This window comes from Ornithorhynchus anatinus, chromosome 14 (genome assembly GCF_004115215.2).
Source record: "Ornithorhynchus anatinus isolate Pmale09 chromosome 14, mOrnAna1.pri.v4, whole genome shotgun sequence".
Lineage (NCBI taxonomy): Eukaryota > Metazoa > Chordata > Mammalia > Monotremata > Ornithorhynchidae > Ornithorhynchus > Ornithorhynchus anatinus.
The window spans coordinates 25,522,658-25,541,369 of record NC_041741.1 but is presented as its reverse complement, the minus strand read 5'-3'; the positions used below and the strand labels follow the sequence as shown (position 1 = coordinate 25,541,369).

The 18,712-nt window shown below is 43.1% G+C and overlaps 1 protein-coding gene and 1 non-coding gene across 4 annotated transcripts in view; both read right to left on the bottom strand.

Annotated features, from left to right (window-relative positions):
• The window catches only part of SYT1 (synaptotagmin 1), a 656,933-nt gene that overhangs the window by 142,846 nt on the left and 495,375 nt on the right, over positions 1-18,712 (bottom strand). The gene's annotated exons all lie outside the window — the stretch shown is intronic.
• On the bottom strand, positions 1,474-1,611 carry LOC114816776. Its single transcript, XR_003764583.1, has one exon. It is a non-coding gene; the product is annotated as a small nucleolar RNA SNORA7 (small nucleolar RNA).

Here is an 18,712-nt window from a genome sequence, read left to right as displayed (position 1 = left end):
TTATGAATCTTTTAAACATTCTCCAAATATCCCATATCTCCTTGGTGGCAGCATTCTTGAAAATGAAGGATGGCCCTATATCTACCTAGATCTACCTATCTCTCTAACATCTATCTCTCTGTCATCTTCAGATTTTGTACCCAGACAGAATGCAGTACTGGGAAATGACACCCATCTGTCCCAGAATATAAAATGGGATGCTCACTTCATATTTCCTTATTCTTCTACCTAGTTGGGTATTGTACTTGCTTTCATTATTTGGCGTTTAGACCTGTAGACATTCTTGTAAAATTGCACTTGTAGTTGAATGACACATTACAGATTAAAAATATCTTCATAGGTCTTAAGTCCTGAGAAAAGGAAATTAGTAAAAAAAAAAAAAAGATGATTGCAACACATACACAAGTAGTTTCCTCTCTGAGTTTAAGCATCATCTGCCTGGGGGGCGATTAGTGGGAAAGTCTCTATTGATAGTGGGCTAATAATTATTGTTGTATTTATAGAGTGCTTACTGTGTGCCATGCCCTGTACTAAAGGCTAGGGGTAGATACAATATATAATCAGATTAGAATCACTCTCTCTTACTATGGGCAGGGAATGTGTCTGTTTATTGTTATAATGTACAATCCCAAGCACTTACTACAAGGCTTTGTACACAGTGAACACTTAATACCACTGAATGAATGAATCAGCATTGCCTCCATCCTCACATAATTCTGTGACGGAGTTATCATATCAGTCATTGTCTGTTGTTGTTTCTTAACAACCAAATTATTTTGGGATTTACTTTAATATGTTAATAAACCATATTTATTGATTACTTACTGGGTATAGATCACAATATTATGCTACAACAGAGTTGGTTGACCCAGTCCCTGACCATAATTTACAGTCTATAGGAAGTGACAGACATTAATATAGATAAATCAATCAATAAATGAATAAATACATACATAAATTACAGAACTGTACATAAGTGCTGTGAGGTTAAGGGAGGGATGAATAAAGGGTACAAATCCTACTGCATGTCTACCTACAATGACCTACTGTACTTCAAATATATCATCAGTCCACTCTACTCCTTTCCATTTTTTGACTGTGAGCCTCTGAGAGGGAAAGGGACCATGTCTGATTTCCACCTGTGTTTTCCTCCCAGTGCTCAGTACCTACTAAGTGCTTAATAAATGCTATTACTCCTACTCATACACTTAGTACCCAGCAGCCAGTAACTGGCCATGTCTATCTCGTCTTGTCTTATGCCGTCGAATCACTTCCGATCCATAGCGGCACCACGCACACATCACTCCCAGAACGCCCCACTCTCCATCTGCAATCATTCTGGTAGTGGATCCATAGAATTTTCTTGGTAAAAATACGGAGGTGATTTACCACTGCTGCCTTCCGTGCAGTAAACTCAAGTCTCCACCCTCTACTCTCTCCCATGCTGCTACTGCCCAGCACAGGTGAGCCTTGACTTATAGCAGATTGCCTTCCACTCGCTAGCCACTGCCTAAGCTAGGAATGGAATGGCTAGGCCTCTGCTTGACTCTCTCTCCCATAGCTGAGACTGATAGAGTACTGGAAACTCTCCATGTGCCACCCTGAGAGAGGTGTCTGACTATCATACAGTGGTTAACTACAATTACTTATTCATTCATTCATTCAATCGTATTTATTGCTTATCAATCCTTATCCTATGAGGATGTATGGATACTTCTTGCTACAATCTCGAGAGTGGTGGAATCAGAGCTTTATCTACCGAAGACTTTCTACACTGGGAACAATTCGGTAGAATGCCTTCATCAATAGACTGAATGGTTCCACATTTTAAGACTTTGTTATATATGTGCTCTTTGTTCAGCAGTCACGTCGTAATGTTCATGATGAAGTATATTCATTTGTTTTTAATTTTATAAGTAGTGGTAACACTTCAATACCATAATGTTTTCAAAAGCCCATATATATGCCCAGCCAGTCACGCCAACAATTTCTTTTGGGTCATTTTTGTTTCCGTTCTTTGGAGTCAGAAGAGGAGTTCCCCAGAGACCATCCAGAAAGGTGATGGAACACTGCATTTTCCTGGAGCACTTGCTCCTTCCTCTCTCCTTCTTCCTATTCCTCTCCCTTGCTCTCTTTATGCACTATCTTCCTTTAGCCTCTAGGTCATTAGGCATGACCTCTCTCTCCCCATGCTAACCTCTTTTAGGGCCTTTGCTGAGCAAACAGGAAGGTTCACTAACAATAATAATAATAATAATAGTATTTGTTTAGCACCTATGTGAGGCATAGAGGCTTCCGAGAAACTGAGGCATAGAGAAGTTAAGTTACTTGCTCAAGGTCACACAGCAGACAAGTGGTGAAGCCAGGATTAGAACCCAGGTCCTTCTGACTCCCAGACCGGTGCTCTATTCAGTAGGCCACACTGCTTCTCCCCCAAAATCTGGGCCGAACCACTGGGAATATCTCTTAGGCCCTAAACTCTGGAAGAGTGGCTAGGCTGTCACTTCTTTGAAAGCATCACTCTATTGTACTCTACAAGGGATTAGTGCAATCCTCCTCACATAGTAGGTGTTTGGCCAATCATATTTATTTATTGATTTTTAAGGGCCACCCCAAAGGAGACCCCCAGAACTGATGGATGGTAGTGTGGAGCCTCGTGGCCCACCTATTCCACTTCTAATGCCAACCCTGGCTGGAAGCACTCACTGTAGGAAGGATACTTATTCACTCTGTTATTTGGCTGTTCAGCACCACAGAACTAAATGGAGGTTTGACTGGGCCCAAGAGGATCTTTTATGAGGAGATTTTCACTGTGTAGGAACTCATGAATGAAAGCTTTTACTAGATTTCAACAGGGAGACTAACACCTGGGCTCACTTCAATTTAACTCACAAGGATTAAGCAAAGACAACTGAAGTCTGAGCTACTTGTTAGAAAAATGATTTAACAAGCCAAGTATTAAAACTGAAACAAAAAAAATCAAGTGAAAAATAAAATATCCACTGAGTCAATTCCGAGTTACTTCTTCGAAAAAATGATTTAACAACCCAAGCATTAAAACTGAAACAAAATAATCAAGTGAAAAATAAAATATCCCCGAGTCATGGGACATTAAGAAGGGAAAAACGATGATGGGTTCAGCAGTGCATCAGGAGGAACAATACTTGTGGAGGTCAAAGTGTCTAGAAATGGAATTGACATTGACACTCTGAGAGAAATAAGATATTTTTGATAGACACTTCAAAACCAGAGGTGTTGGATTCTTTCTCTTCTAGAGAGATGCTCTCTCTTCGAAATGAGGGGTCTTTGGCACTGACTTCACAAGCAGGCAGTTACTTGTCGCATGATTTCCGTGCTTGCTCAGAAGCATTAGTGAATGTTAATGATCACATGGACACTTCTAACAGACCAGCTCTGCTGCCATTATTATCTCATGGGCTTCTACAATGACACATACCCTTCCACATCACCCTGATTCCCCCCCTCCCCGCCCCACAGTACTTGTGTATATATGTACATATTTGTTACTGTATTTATAATAATACTTTGAGCCAGACACTGTACTAAGCCCTGGGGTAGATACAAGCTAATGAGGGTTCATTCATTCAATCTTATTTATTGAATAGTGTGTACACAGCACTGTCCTAAGCACTTGGGAGAGTACGATATAACAGTAAACAGACATATTCCCTGCCACTGTCTATGTATTTATATTGATGATTCTGATGCTTGTCTACTTGTTTTGTTTTATTGTCTGTCTCCCCCCTTCTAGACTGTGAGCCTGTTATTGGGTAGGGATTGTCTCTATTCATTGCTTAATTGCACTTTCCAAGTGCTTAATACAGTGCTCTGTACACAGTATGTGCTCAGTAAATACAACCGAATGAATGACAATGCCAACATCCAACAAACATGATGAAAAATTTCATTGCACACATAGACGTTGGTGAATGTGGAAGGAAAAATAAAAATAACAGGGTCTTTCAGAGTTAAGAATTTGAGAAGCAGCATGAGCTAATGGAAAAATCCTTGGGCTTGTGAGTCAGAAGACCTGAGTTCTAATCCAAGTCTGCCACTTATCTGCAGTGTGACCTTTGGCAAGTCACTTCTCTAGGCCTCAGTTTCTTCATATATAAAATGGGGATTAAATGCCTGTTGTGTCCCGACCCCTCCCTCTTCTACCAAGAGCATCAGGTAGAGCAGGGACTGTGTCCAGTATTCATTCATTCATTCAATAGTATTTATTGAGCGCTTACTATGTGCAGAGCACTGTACTAAGCGCTTGGAATGAACAAGTCCGCAACAGATAGAGACAGTCCCCGCCGTTTGACGAGCTTACAGTCTAATCGGGGGAGATGGACAGACAAGAACAATGGCAATAGAGTCAAGGGGAAGAACATCTCGTAAAAACAATGGCAACTAAATAGAATCAAGGCGATGTACATTTCATTAACAAAATAAATAGGGTAATGAAAATATCTATCCCAGTGCTTAGTACAGTAATTCACTCCACCTTCAAAACATTATTAATATCACATCTCCTCCAAGAAACTTTCCCCGATTAATTCCTCTTCCCCCCTACTCCAACATAAAACAGTGTGGGCTAGTGGATAGAACACAGGCCTGTAAGTTAAAAGGATGTGGGTTCTAACTCCGGCTTCACCATTTGTCTGCTGTGGGAACTTGGGCAAGTCACTTCACTTCTCTGTGCTTCAGTTACCTCATCCGTATAATGGGGATTAAGACTGCGACAGGGACTGTTGTTCCAACCCAATTTGCTTGTATTCACCCCAGTGTTTAGTACAGTGCCTGGCCCAAAGTAAGTGCTTAACAAATACTACAATTATCATTACCTTCTGTGTCATCCTCGCTCTTAGATCTGTACTCTTTAAGCACTTGATACTCACATCATTCTCCATCCTACAGCACTTGTATATGTCGCTGTAATTTCTTGATTTATTGTAATGTCTGTCTCCCCCTCAAGACTGTAAATTCCTTGTGGGATTATCTGTTATACTGTGCTCTCCCAAAGGCATGGTACAGTGTTCTAGACATAGTAAGTGCTCAACAAATACCACTGGTTGATTGATTAGAAGAGACTAGTCAACTGTGTCAAGGATGTCAGAAAGGTCAAGGTTTAGTACCAAGATATTCACCAAATGAAGGTAAGTGGTAATACCTGGGCTTATTTAATGACTATTCCAGCTAAGGATAGAAATTCAGGGAGCATTAGCCAAGGCTATCTACCTCACAAAAGGCACAAAAGGAAGAAATTTGAAGCCCCTTCAAATGGTATCTAGTCTCCATCTATAGTGTCTATGCTAACTGGGTAATCTGCAGATTGCCCTTAATTTGATTTTAGGTTTAAATTTGAAATGTGAGAGCTGAAAGGGACAGAGGCAAGATACTCAAATCAATAATTTTGATCACCTGACCTATGAGTCATCCTGTGCTATTTTCCTTTTCTTCAACATCTTCCAAATAGCTGTTTACAGACAGCACTTCTATTTACGTGTGTGTGTGAGAGAGAGGGGAGGGGCCAAGAAGAATTCTATGAAATAAACACAGCCATTTGGATTTCTAAAAGCCACTTCATGGTCATCATTTTAAAAGCCATTACCAATCAGCTGCCTCTAGCAGCGAGAGAAAGCTGTGGTGAAGGTACTTGAAATCAGAAATTAGCAGGAAGAGACTCTTTTATTTCTAAGCAGGGAGTCAGGATGTCAAACATCTTGCATTTCACAGAAGACAAAGTATCCTTTCTAAATTGGAAAAAAGGAGGAGGAAATCAACTAAAAAAAAAAAGAAACCAATAAGTTTGCTGTAAGGACATCTCACAAATCTTTGCCTTGGCCCACAAGTGCTTGCAGCTGGGTTGCTGTGCAATAATGATTTGCACTGCTCTTGGTTTTGCCACTTGGCTTCTTTTCAACTCCTGCCTGATCACATTTCAAAATGTCACTCACATTTATGCAGGCCAGTGCACAAAACAAAATTAATTTAACTCAGGACAGCATGGTAATATTATTACTTTTGACAGCATGGAAAACTTATTAACTATAGCTTGTCACAGGCTTCTAGCTGCGTGAATAGTCTGAGTACAACACAGAGGAAATGTAATATAGTCTGGGGCTTTTTTATTTTTGGATTATCAGACATTGTAAGAAGTCAAGTATAAAAGTGCTTCCGAAAAATACACTAAAATTATATGTCTTTTGTATGGGCACTAAAACATATCTTTGTCTATTTATGAGATGCTAAAATATCCATAGCTCTTGTTTCTTTGAGAAATGTTTTTTTTCAAGTGTGAGCATAGGTTACCAAAATATACTTATCTTCACCCTGTACCGAAGTGGGAGAGAGAATATTAGGGCGCTGAAGGATTGTGTAGTGCTTTCTTTTGTGGACTTAAGCAGGGATGCAGAGGAGTATTCTCACTGAGTTACAATTGGGTTTGTAGCCATTGCTCAGTGACCGTTGGCCAGGGTTGGATTAATTCAAGGGCCTGTAGTTCTGGATCTCAGGCTAAGGGGGTCCCTTTCTATGTTCCGGGGTGGCGTGACTTGAGTCACCATCCCTCCAGACAGTAATTGCACTCATCTGATCTTGCCAAGATGGCCACTGAATGGGATATTCCAAAATGGAGCCCATATCAATTCTTGGTCCTAAGACTATGGTGTATATAAGACTTCAGAGTGAGGTAGGATGTATCTGGATTAGACAGATGGCTCAAGCTCCCTGCTTTCTTTAACAATATGGCTGCCCTCTGACAATTCTCCACTTGGTGAAGAGGAGACAGAAGGTGTCAGGCTCCTACATTGGAGATAAAGGATTAAGGGGGCGAAGGGGAAAATGGGGAGAGAGGTACTGGCTCAGCCCCAGTGTTTAATAGTAGGGTTTACTGACGGTATTGGGTGCATTGAACTAGGCGTTTGGGAAGTATACTCATTCATTCATTCATTCATTCAATCATATTTATTGAGCACTTACTGGGTGCAAAGCCCTGAACTAAGCACTTGGGTGAGTATAGTACAACCACAAACAGACACATACATTCCCTGACCATAACAAGCACACAGTCTAAAGGGAGAGACGAGTATACAATACTGAAGTGTCATATCCCCTGCCCACAATGGGGACACTATAATAGAGAAAAATTGTTATCAAAGAAAATAGAGTGGACATTTGTGTGTGTGTGTGTGTGTTAAGGAGAGTATACATAAGTGCTAGAAACAGCGGAAGGGATCACATGTTTCAGGGTGCTGGGAAACTAACTGGGAAAAGTTTGTTGGAGAAGGTGGAATTTTAGAAGGGATTTGGATGTGGACAGAAGTGTAACTGAGAGACTGGAGGTGGGATAGTGGAGAGTGACAGACAATGAGAAGGTTGGCTTGGGAGGAGAGAAAATAGTGGAATGAAAACTAGCAGGTGAAGAATAAAGAGATGGGACGCAATGGAGGAAAGTCTGGAAGCCTGGAAGCTGAGGAGCTTTTGTCTGATGCGAAGAGACACAGGGATCCAGTGGGTGATACTTTAGGAGAAGAAAAATGTGTATGCTTCAGGAAGATGATCTGTGCAAGAGTGTGAAGTACAGACTGGAAGGATGAGAGGATAGGGGCCGGGGGACCAGTGAGGAGGCTAGAACAGTGGGAGGGAAGGCAGATGATTCATTCAATAGTATTTAATGAGCACTTACTGTGTGCAGAGCACTCATTCATTCATTCAATAGCATTTATTGAGCGCTTACTATGTGCAGAGCATTGTACTAAGCGCTGGGAATGTACAATTTGGCAACAGATAGAGACTATCCCTGCCCATTGACGGGTTTACAGTCTAATCGGGGGAGACAGACAAAAACAACAGCAATAAATAGAATCAAGGGGATGTACATCTCATTAACAAAATAAATAGGGTAATAAAAATATATACAAAACCAGCAGACGAGCACAGTGCTGAGGGGAGGGGAAGGGAGAGGGGGACGAGCAGAGGGAAAGGGGGGGAAAAGGGGGCTTAGCTGAGGGGAGGTGAAGGGGGGCAGAGAGGGAGCAGAGGGAAAAAGGGAAGCTCAGTCTGGGAAGGCCTCTTGGAGGAGGTGAGCTCTCAGTAGGGCTTTGAAGAGGGGAAGAGAATTAATTTGGCAGAAGTGAGGAGGGAGGGCATTCCAGGACAGCGGCCAGGGGTCGACGGTGGGATGGGTGAGAACGGGGGACAATGAGGAAGTGGGCGGCAGAGAAGTAGAGCATGCGGGGTGGGCAGTGGACAGAGAGAAGGGAGGAGAGGTAGGAGGGGGCGAGGTGATGGAGAGCCTTGAAGCCTAGAGTGAGAAGTTTTTGTTTCGTGCGGTGGTTGATAGGCAACCATCGGAGGTTGACAGGCAACAGCACTTGGGAGAGTACAATACAACAATAAACAAACACATTCCCTGCTCATAATGAGCTGACAGTGGAGAGGGTGCTTACAGTCTTAAGGAGGGAGACCAGGAGGGGCTCAGCTATGATTTCAGCCCCTGTCCTCTCCCCTTCCCTTCAGGCTCGCATCTCCTCCTGCCTCCGGGACGTCTCCACCTGGATGTCTGCCCGCCACCTAAAACTCAACATGAGCAAGACTGAGCTCCTCATCTTCCCTCCCAAGCCCGGTCCGCTCCCAGACTTCTCCATCACCGTGGATGGCACGACCATCCTTCCCGTCCCGCAGGCCCGCAATCTCGGTGTCATCCTTGACTCGTCCCTCTCGTTCACCCCACACATCCTATCCGTTACCAAGACCTGCCGGTTTCACCTCTACAATATCGCCAAGATCCGCCCTTTCCTCTCCACCCAAACGGCTACCTTACTATTACGGGCTCTCGTTATATCCCGGCTAGACTACTGTGTCAGCCTTCTCTCTGACCTCCCTTCCTCCTCTCTCGCCCCGCTCCGGTCTATTCTTCACTCCGCTGCCCGGCTCATCTTCCTGCAGAAACGATCTGGGCATGTCACTCCCCTTCTTAAACAACTCCAGTGGTTGCCTATCGACCTCCGCTCCAAACAAAAACTCCTCACTCTAGGCTTCGAGGCTCTCCATCACCTTGCCCCTTCCTACCTCTCCTCCCTTCTCTCTTTCTACCGCCCACCCCGCACGCTCCGCTCCTCTGCCGCCCACCTCCTCGCCGTCCCTCGGTCTCGCCTATCCCGCCGTCGACCCCTGGGTCACGTCCTCCCGCGGTCCTGGAACGCCCTCCCTCCTCACCTCCGCCAAACTGATTCTCTTTCCCTCTTCAAAACCTTACTTAAAAATCACCTCCTCCAAGAGGCCTTCCCAGACTGAGCTCCTCTTCCCCCTCTACTCCCTCTGCCATCCCCCCTTTACCTCTCCGCAGCTAAAGCCTCATTTTCCCCTTTTCCCTCTGCTCCTCCACCTCTCCCTTCCCATCCCCACAGCACTGTACCCGTCCGCTCAACTGTATATATTTTCGTTACCCTATTTATTTTGTTAATGAATTGTACATCGCCTTGATTCTATTTAGTTGCCATTGTTTTTACGAGATGTTCTTCCCCTTGACGCTGTTTAGTGCCATTGTTCTTGTCTGTCCGTCTCCCCCGATTAGACTGTAAGCCCGTCAAACGGCAGGGACTGTCTCTATCTGTTGCCGACTTGTTCATCCCAAGCGCTTAGTACAGTGCTCTGCACATAGTAAGCGCTCAATAAATACTATTGAATGAATGAATGAATGAATTTCCAGCCCTGCTTGGCTAAACAACTCTACCTTGTGCTGGTGTGGCTCTCCCATTAATAATAATAATAATAATGTATTGGTTAACCACTTATTATATGCCAGGCACTGTATTAAGCAAGGGGGTAGATACACAATAATCTGACATAGGGCTCTCAGTCTTAATCTCCATTTTACAGATGACAGGTAACTAAGGCACAGAGAACTTAACTAACTTGCCCTAGGTCACACAGCAGACAAGTAGTGGAGCTGGGTTTAGAACCCAGGCCTATGACTCCCAAGCTCATGGTCTTTCCATGAGACTGGGCTGTTCCTTGTGGCCCCCGGCCTCTCCCTCACCTGGCTCAACTCCCACCACCCAGCCTCCCAGTTGAGCAAAGCCCTGGGGATGAGGTAGGGTGTCCAGCATTTCTGGAGTAGTGGCTAGAGCGTGGGCCTGGAAGTCAGAAGGTCACAGGTTCTCATCTCAGCTCTGCCACTCATTTGCTGTTGGACCTTGGGCAGGTCACTTCACTTCTCGGGGCCTCAGTTAACTCGTGGAAATTGCGGATTGATACTTCGAGCTCCACGCGGGACAGGGCCCGAGCCCAACCTGATTTGCTGGTCTCCACCCCAGCGCTTAGTACAGTGCTCGGCACCTAGTAAGTGCTTAACAAATACCATAGTTATTATTCTGGGCAGCTGCTCTTAAAGGGGATACCTCTTGTTTAAAGGTCTCCGCTGGGATTTGGAGGGAAGGATGGCTAAGTGAAGACCAGTCCTCTTGGCTTTGCCTTCATCTTCTCCGGGCCCGGGAGAAACCTGGATCGGTTAAGACTGTGGGTCGCCCTTTGCCTCCCCATATGAAGTTCCAGAGTTATCTGTCAGGGACCAGATGAAGTTCTGGAGAGTCCACTAGTGTCCTTTCTCCCAGGAAATCAGGTGCTGACACTCCCATAGATATGTTCAGTCACTTGTATGCTTATTTATTTGGACTACTCCTGTAAGCTCTTTGGAGAGAGAAAGCCGTCATGCCATTATTCTGTACTTCTCAAATATCTCATATTCGCTGCACTGAAACAAGTGAAATACTGCAGAAATACTTTTAGTTCTGTTGTTACAGAGACCATATCTCAATCCCACCTGTGTATTCTTCATTCATTCATTCAATAGTATTTATTGAGCATTTACTATGTGCAGAGCACTGTACTAAGTGCTTGGAATGTACAAATCGGTAACAGATAGAGACAGTCCCTGCCCTTTAATGGGTTTACAGTCTAATCGGGGGAGAGGGACAGACAAGAACAATGGCAATAAATAGAATCAAGGGGAAGAATATCATTAAAACAATAGCAAATAAATAGAATCAAGGTGATGTACATCTCATTAACAAAATAAATAGGATAATGAAAATATATACAGCTGAGGGGACGAGTACAGTGCTTAGTACAGTGTTCTATGCAGAGTACTTAATAGATACTTTTACTATGAATATTAGGCTTTACCAGTGGGGGATAGTGCCTAAATACAGGTGTCCCACTCTCTAAACTCCTCTTTTCCTCTCTCTCTCTTCCATACATATCCCTCAATTTCACTTGTGTGCATCCTTTCTCTCCTGCCCCATCCCCGTGTCTGAATGGCATTTCTTGATTGGGGAAATGTTGTTTTTTTACTTTTTATGGTATTTGTTAAGTGCTTATTTAGTGCCAGGCACTGTATTAAACGCTGGGGTAGACGTAAGCTAATCAGGTCGGACACAGTCCCTGTCCCACATGAGGCTCATGATCGCATTTCCCATTTTACAGCTGAGGTAACTGAGGCCCGGAGAAGTTAAGTGACTTTCCCAAGGTCACACACACAACAAACATGTGGTGGAGCTGGGATTCAAATCGAGATCCTTCTGACTCCCGGGTCCGTGCTCTATCCATTAGACCACAGTGCTTCTTAAGGAAGGTAGGGAAGTGTGGTAGGGATCGCCTTTGTACACTCACCGGGAAACACTGGTCAATCATGAGAGAGACAGAGCATGCTTGCAAGAGAGTGAAATATAAAGACACAGAAGGGCAGTTCAATCAATCAGTCAATGGTATTAATTGAGCACTTACTGTATGCAGAGCACTGTATGAAGTAAGTACAATACAATTGATACGGTAGACAGATTCCCTGGCCACAAGGAGCTTAACGTGTGCATGAGGCAGGTGCACTGACTTTGTTCATTTGCAAGTATAATGGTGTCACGCATTATAAGGACGGAGGGTAAGGATACCAAATTAATTATCTCATGGCCCCAGGCACTAATAATAATAATGCTGGTATTTGTTAAGCGCTTACTATGTGCAGAGCACTGTTCTAAGGGCTGGGGTAGATACAGGGTAATCAGGTTGTCCCACGTGAGACTCACAGTTAATCCCCATTTTACAGATGTGGTAACTGAGGCACAGAGAAGTTAAGTGACTTGCCCACAGTCACACAGCTGACAAATGGCAGAGCTGGGATTCCAACCCATGACCTCTGACTCCCAAACCCGGGCTCTTTCCACTGAGCCACGCTGCTTCTCCGCTGCTTCTTCTCACTATTCATCCAACCTTGCCTTAGGACCTCAGTGATCCTCAAATCCCAGAAAGAGATGGTTAGATCAAGTGCAGCAGTGCCCATCGAGGTTCGTTCATTCATTCATTCATTCATTCAATCAATCCAATTCATCAGAGAAGCAAGCAGCATGGCCTAGTGGATAGAACATGGGCCTGGGAGTCAGAAGATCATGGGTTCTAATCCCGGCTCCGCCACTTGTCTGCTGTGTGACCTTAGGCAAGTCACTTAACTCCTCTGTGCCGCAGTTTCCTCATCTGTTAAATGGCGATTAAAACTGTGAACTCTATGCGGTACAGGGACTGTGTCCAACCCCATACCTTGTATCTATCCCAGCGCTTAGGACAGTGCCTGTCACATGGTAAACACTTAAATTCCATAATAATGATTACTAGTAATTACTATTAATCATATTTATTGAGCGCTTACTATGTGCAAAGCACTCTACTAAGCGCTGGGGTGGAGGCAAGCAAATCAGGTTGGACTCAGAATACAATGTAAAACAGACACATTCCTGCCCACAAAGAGCTCACAGTATAGAGGGCAGAGAGACATTAATAAAAATAAATAGATCAATCAATCAATAAATTGCAGATAAATACAATTATACAGAGGTTTTTTTTACCCCTTTCGAACCCTGGCAGTTGTCTGCATCACTTGTAGAGTAGCATATCTTTACTATTGTATTTGTTAGGCGCTTACTATATGTCAAGCATGGTTCTAAGTGCTGCAGTAGATAGAAGTTAATCAGGTCAGACACAGCCCCCGTCCTACTTGGGGCTGCCAGCATAACTAGAAAGGAGAACAAGGATTTCATCCCTATTTTTCAGTTGAGGAAACTGAAGCCCAGAGAAATGGAGTGACTCGCCCAAGGCTACACAGCAGGCATATGGCAGAGATAGGACTGGAACCCATATCCTCTGACTCCAGGGCCTGTGCTCTTTCACTAGGCAAACAGTGTTTCTCCATATTCAACAAGTATGAGTACGACAGGGCCAGTAATTATCAATCCCTGCCTTGAAATGGGCATAAGCTCTATTCGGGGAAGACTTCAGAGAGGGCTTTCTCCACTCCATGATTGTGGAATGTGCTTCTTGCATCATCTTAAAGGCCAGAAGAGTCATCAAGTTTCACAGATGTGAAAATTTATTTTGGGATTTAAAATTTACTATAGATTAGAATTAGAATTTAATATTGAAAAAAGGTAAGATAACCATGCGAACAAACAGGCGCCTTATGCCCAAAGCCAACAAGAAATAAGAAAGAAAATCTAAATACGCTTGAATGATCCTTTTCTCTTTTCTACTGCTTGTCTCCTTAGTTTAATGGTAATTAATGCTTTGTAGGGAAACTGAATATATCTGTTCCAATAATAGGTTTGGATTTGTCTGCAACAGGGAACTATTAAAAGAAGAGGGGATAAGTGTGCTTTGGTTGCAACGGTTCCCCATCAGAGATTCTAATTTTACTCTGCTGTCAGGTAAGGCATGAAGAAACTGACCTCTTTCCTGTCAAGGTGTGAAAGTTATCCTGGCCCCTGCTGCGATGCAGAAATCCACCTCTTCCCACTCTCCTCCATGGTTCCTTTGGGTTTTCTGGTCGCCTTCCATGCGCCCTGAATTTGCTCTCCTGTCTCTACATACCCTCCCCACTATGCTCCTATCAGCACTTAGAACAGTGCCCAGCACTTAGAATAGTGCTTAGCACATAGTAAGCGCTTAACATATACCATAATTATCATTAGGACTTTATTTCTTTTACAGCTCAGATGCTGGTGGATCTGGCTCTTTCTGCCGCTGTGGTCTTTTCTTCAAGTTGCAGGGCTGCCTTCGTGTTATCAGATGCCAGAGTAAGACTGTGGTGTCATTCATTCATTCATTCAATTGTATTTCTTGAGTGCTTACCGCGGGCAAAACACTGTACTAAGCGCTTGGGCGAATACAATACAACAACAGACACTTTCTCTGACCACAACAAGCTCACAATCTAGCGGTGAAAGACAGACATTAATATACATAAGTAAATATGTGTTTTGGGGATGAGCAGGTGGCAGAGACAATGGAGGAAGATGACAAGTCTAATCCCCTCTGACTCCTCCTTTTTTATGATATTTGTTAAGTGCTTATTATGTGCCAGGCACTGTTCTAAGCACTGGGGTAGATACAAACTAATCAGTTTGGACACAGTACATGTCCCACATGGGGCTCACAGTCTAAATCCCTATTTTACATATGAGGCAACTGAGGCCCAGAGAAGTGAAGTCACGTGTCCAAGGTCACACAGCAGAAATGTGGCAGAGCCAAGATTAGAACCCAGATCCTTCTAACTCCCAGGATTATGCTTTATCCATTAGGCCACAAAGTGCTTCTCCTCAGTCCTTTTTGCACACACCAACCCCGCCTGCACACGTTATGAGATAGTGATATTATTAGACTATGTGAGATGTCGAGTACTGTCTGATTTGGCTACGTAAGGTTGTTGGATAGTGTCCAATGTATCCCAGACTTCCTCTAATTGTGATGGGCAGGGACTGTATCTGTTTATTGTTGCACTGAACTCTCCCAAGCACTTAGTACAATGCTCTGCATACAGTAAGAGCTCAGTAAATGCGACTGAATGAATGAGTGAATGAGAAAGGCTTTGTTCCTCAAACATTCATTCATTCATTCAATAGTATTGATTGAGCACTTACTATGTGCAGACCACTGGACTAAGCGCTTGGAATGTACAAATCATTTACAAACAGCCATCCAAACCATCTGCGGGGGTAGGGGGGAGTGTCAAATGCCTCAACAACAGACACGTGCAACACACAACACGCATACATGCAACGTAGCCAAATAATATCAGTATCTCATGGCTTGTGCAGGTGGGATTGATGTGTGGAAGAAAGACTGAGGAGAAGCAGTGTGACCTAATGGATAGAGCACATTCCTGGGAGTCAGAAGGACCTGAGTTCCAATCCTGCTTCTGCCACGTGTCTGCTGTGTGACCTCGGGCAAGGCACTTCACATCTCTGGGCCTTAGTTACCTCATGTGTAAAATAGGGATTAAGATTGTGAGCCCCGTGTGGGACATGTACTGTGTCCAAGCTGATTAGTTTGTATCTACCCCAGTGCTTAGAACAGTGCCTGGAACATAGTAAGCACTTAACAAATATCATAAAAAAGGGAGGAATCGGAGGGGATTAGACACTAAAACAGCAAATTAGGGTGGCCTTGAGTGATGGGAGTAGGGCCTGGCTGTCTCTCTGAGAGGTTCTGCCAGGCAGCTATCGAGCCCGAATGCTACCAGAGGACATCTCATGGGAATAGCATGTCAACAATACCTTGCAGATCCCCATTCACTTAGATCTGTGACTTTCAGGCATTTTATATTCACCTCACCCTAAGCCGCATTGCACTTATGTACATATCTATACATTATATCTGATAAATTATTTATTCATTCATTCATTCATTCAATAGTATTTATTGAGCGCTTACTATGTGCAGAGCACTGTACTAAGCGCTCGGAATGTACAAATTGGTAACAGATAAAGAGAGTCCCTGCCCTTTGACGGGCTGACAGTCTAATCGGGAGAGACAGACAGACAAGAACAATAGCAATAAATAGGATCAAGGGGATGAACATCTCATTAAAACAATAGCAAATAAATAGAATCAAGGTGATGTACATCTCATTAACAAAAAAAATAGGGTAATGAAAATATATACAGTTAATGTCTGTCTCCCTCTCTAAGCTGTAAGTTCATTTTGGGTAGTGAACATGTCTACCAACTCTGTTATATGGTATTCTCCCAAGCGCTTAGTATAGTGCTCTGCACACAACAAGCACTCAATAAATACCATTGATTGTGATCCTCCCAGCCATGTAGAATAAGATGTCAAATGATGACTGCATAGTGGAGTGTGGAACAAAGAATAATGATAATAACAATTGTGGTATTTGTTGAGTGCTTACGATGTGCCAGGCACTGTACTACGCGCTGCAGTGGTGTCTGCTGTGTGACCTTGGCAAGTCTCTTCAGTTCTCTGTGCCTCAGTACCTAATATGTAAAATGGGGATTGAAACTGTGAGCCTTATGTGAGATAGGGAATGTGTCCATTCTGCTTACCTTTTATCGAGTCCAACACTTAGTATAGTGCCTCGCACATAATAAATGCTTAACAAATACCATAAGGAAAGAAAACAAAAGAGATATGTGAAGATATAGCTTTTTCTCCATCGTTTAGTGAAATCACCGTTGGCAAAGCTCCTAGATCTTGGAGAAGTAGTGTGGCTTAGTGGAAAAAGGATGGACCCGGGAGTCAAAGGACCTGGGTTCTAATGCCAGCTCTGCCACTTGTCTGCTTGTGTGACTTTGGGTAAGTCATGTAACTTCTCGGTGCCTCAGTACCTCACCTGTAAAATGGGGATTAAGACTGTGAGCCCTATGTGGGATAGGGAATGTGTCCAACCTGATTACCTTGTAATTATCCCAGCATGTCATACAGTACATGCCGTGTAGTAAATACTTAACAAAAACCAAAAGAAAACAACAAAAAAAAAAGTCAAGAACTAGCTTTTCCTCCATCGCTTAGTGAGGTTGCCAATGGCAAAGCTCCAGTCAAGGTCTACAAACAATAAGATGTGCTTCTCCAATGCTCCAAAAGCTTGAAGTAAACAGTCCCTCAAAATATGAAACAATAAGGAAATATCTCAGAATTTCGAGATGCCTCCATCATCATCATCTTCAAGAAGAATGAGGAGACAGCTGGCTGGAAAATGTCTGGAAACATTGTGGAATAGTACCAACTTCCATTGTTGGCAAGAACCTTGCCACTCATATCAACTACTGAATGACATTATTTTAATAAAGGGTCTTCCAGAATCTGAAAACATCTTTAAACCACAGTAAATGGACATGGGTTTTGCTATGAGCAAGTTTTAGGCTAATTGCAAGTAACAACATCAAGACCTCTACAATATCTTATAAAAGCATTTACCATCTGTACACCTGGTCAGCTTATTGAGTTTCTACGATGATATTGCTGGCTTTGTCAGAATTGATAAACGCTGGTGGACCTAGTTCTGTTTTGAGGTTGGAACATTTTTTTTTTCCTGTAAAATTTAAAGGAGTAGACTAATAACTAGAAAATGATTTAATATAATTTACTTTCCTTCTCGCCAAACAAGAAATCAGAACTTTATATATGTGTATATGTATATATATATATAGAGAGAGAGAGAGAGAGAGACAGAGACAGAGAGAAGTTAGTTCATCATTAGGTAGAAAATATTCAAGATGGTTCTGGAATCAAAATTTCTTTCTGCAAAGTCACTATTGTGGCCTCAGAAATAGATCCATCAAAATTATATTCTGAGGACAAAATTTTCCTTCTCGCTCTAATGCTAACCTTCTCACTGTACCTCAGACTCATCTATCTTGCCCCCCACTTCTCGGCCGTCTACTGTCTCTGGTCTGGAACGCCCTCCTTCCTCATATCCAATAGACAATGACTCTCCCCCCTCTTTAAAGCCGTATAGCAAGTACATCTCCTCCAAGAGGACTTTCCTGACTAAGCCTTCCATTCCACTTCTCCCACTCCATTCTGTATCACCCTGGCTTTCTCCCTTTATTCATCCCTCCTCCCAACCCCATGGAACCTTTGTATATATCTGTAATTCTTTTATTTATATTGATGTCTGTCTCCCCCTCTAGATTGTAAGCTTGTTGTGAGCAGGGAATGTATCAGTTATACTGTATTATTGTAGAATATTGTACTCTCCTAAGCATTTAGTACAGTGCTGTGCACACATAAACCCTCAATAAATACAATTAACTGGCTGACTGATCATAGGCTCTTCCACCCAGAAACTTCCTGCTCTGAGTCGAGTGCCGGGATGCAAGCGCAGGATTGATCAATCCATCAGCCAATGGATTTGAGCACTTACTGTGTGCAGAACACTATAGTAAATACTTGGGAAAATTCAAATGGTTTGGTAGACATAATACCTGTCCACGAGGAGCTTACAGTTTTAAGAGTGAGACAGTCATTAAAATGAATTACAGATGGCAGCAAGACCTTTTCCTTCTGCCTTTCCTTTACCTGTCCCTGCATTCCTTTTTCCTGTTTTATTTTTTATATCCCCACCTTTTTTTCCTTTCTCTCTCCCTTTTTTCATTTCTTCTCTTTCCTACTTCTTTCCCCCTTTTCTCTGCCCCTTTGACCTTATTTCCCTCAACACTCTTTTTTAAATGATATTTAAACACTTATGTGCCAAACGCTATACTAAGTTAATCACGATCAACTCAGTCCATGTCTCTCATGGTGGCTCAGACTCCCATGTTTTCCTCATTGTCCCATCTTTCTCTCCTTTTCTGCATCCCATTCTCTTTCTGGCCTTGCCTATCTTCCACTCTGTTTTCATTCTCCCTCCATTTCTTCT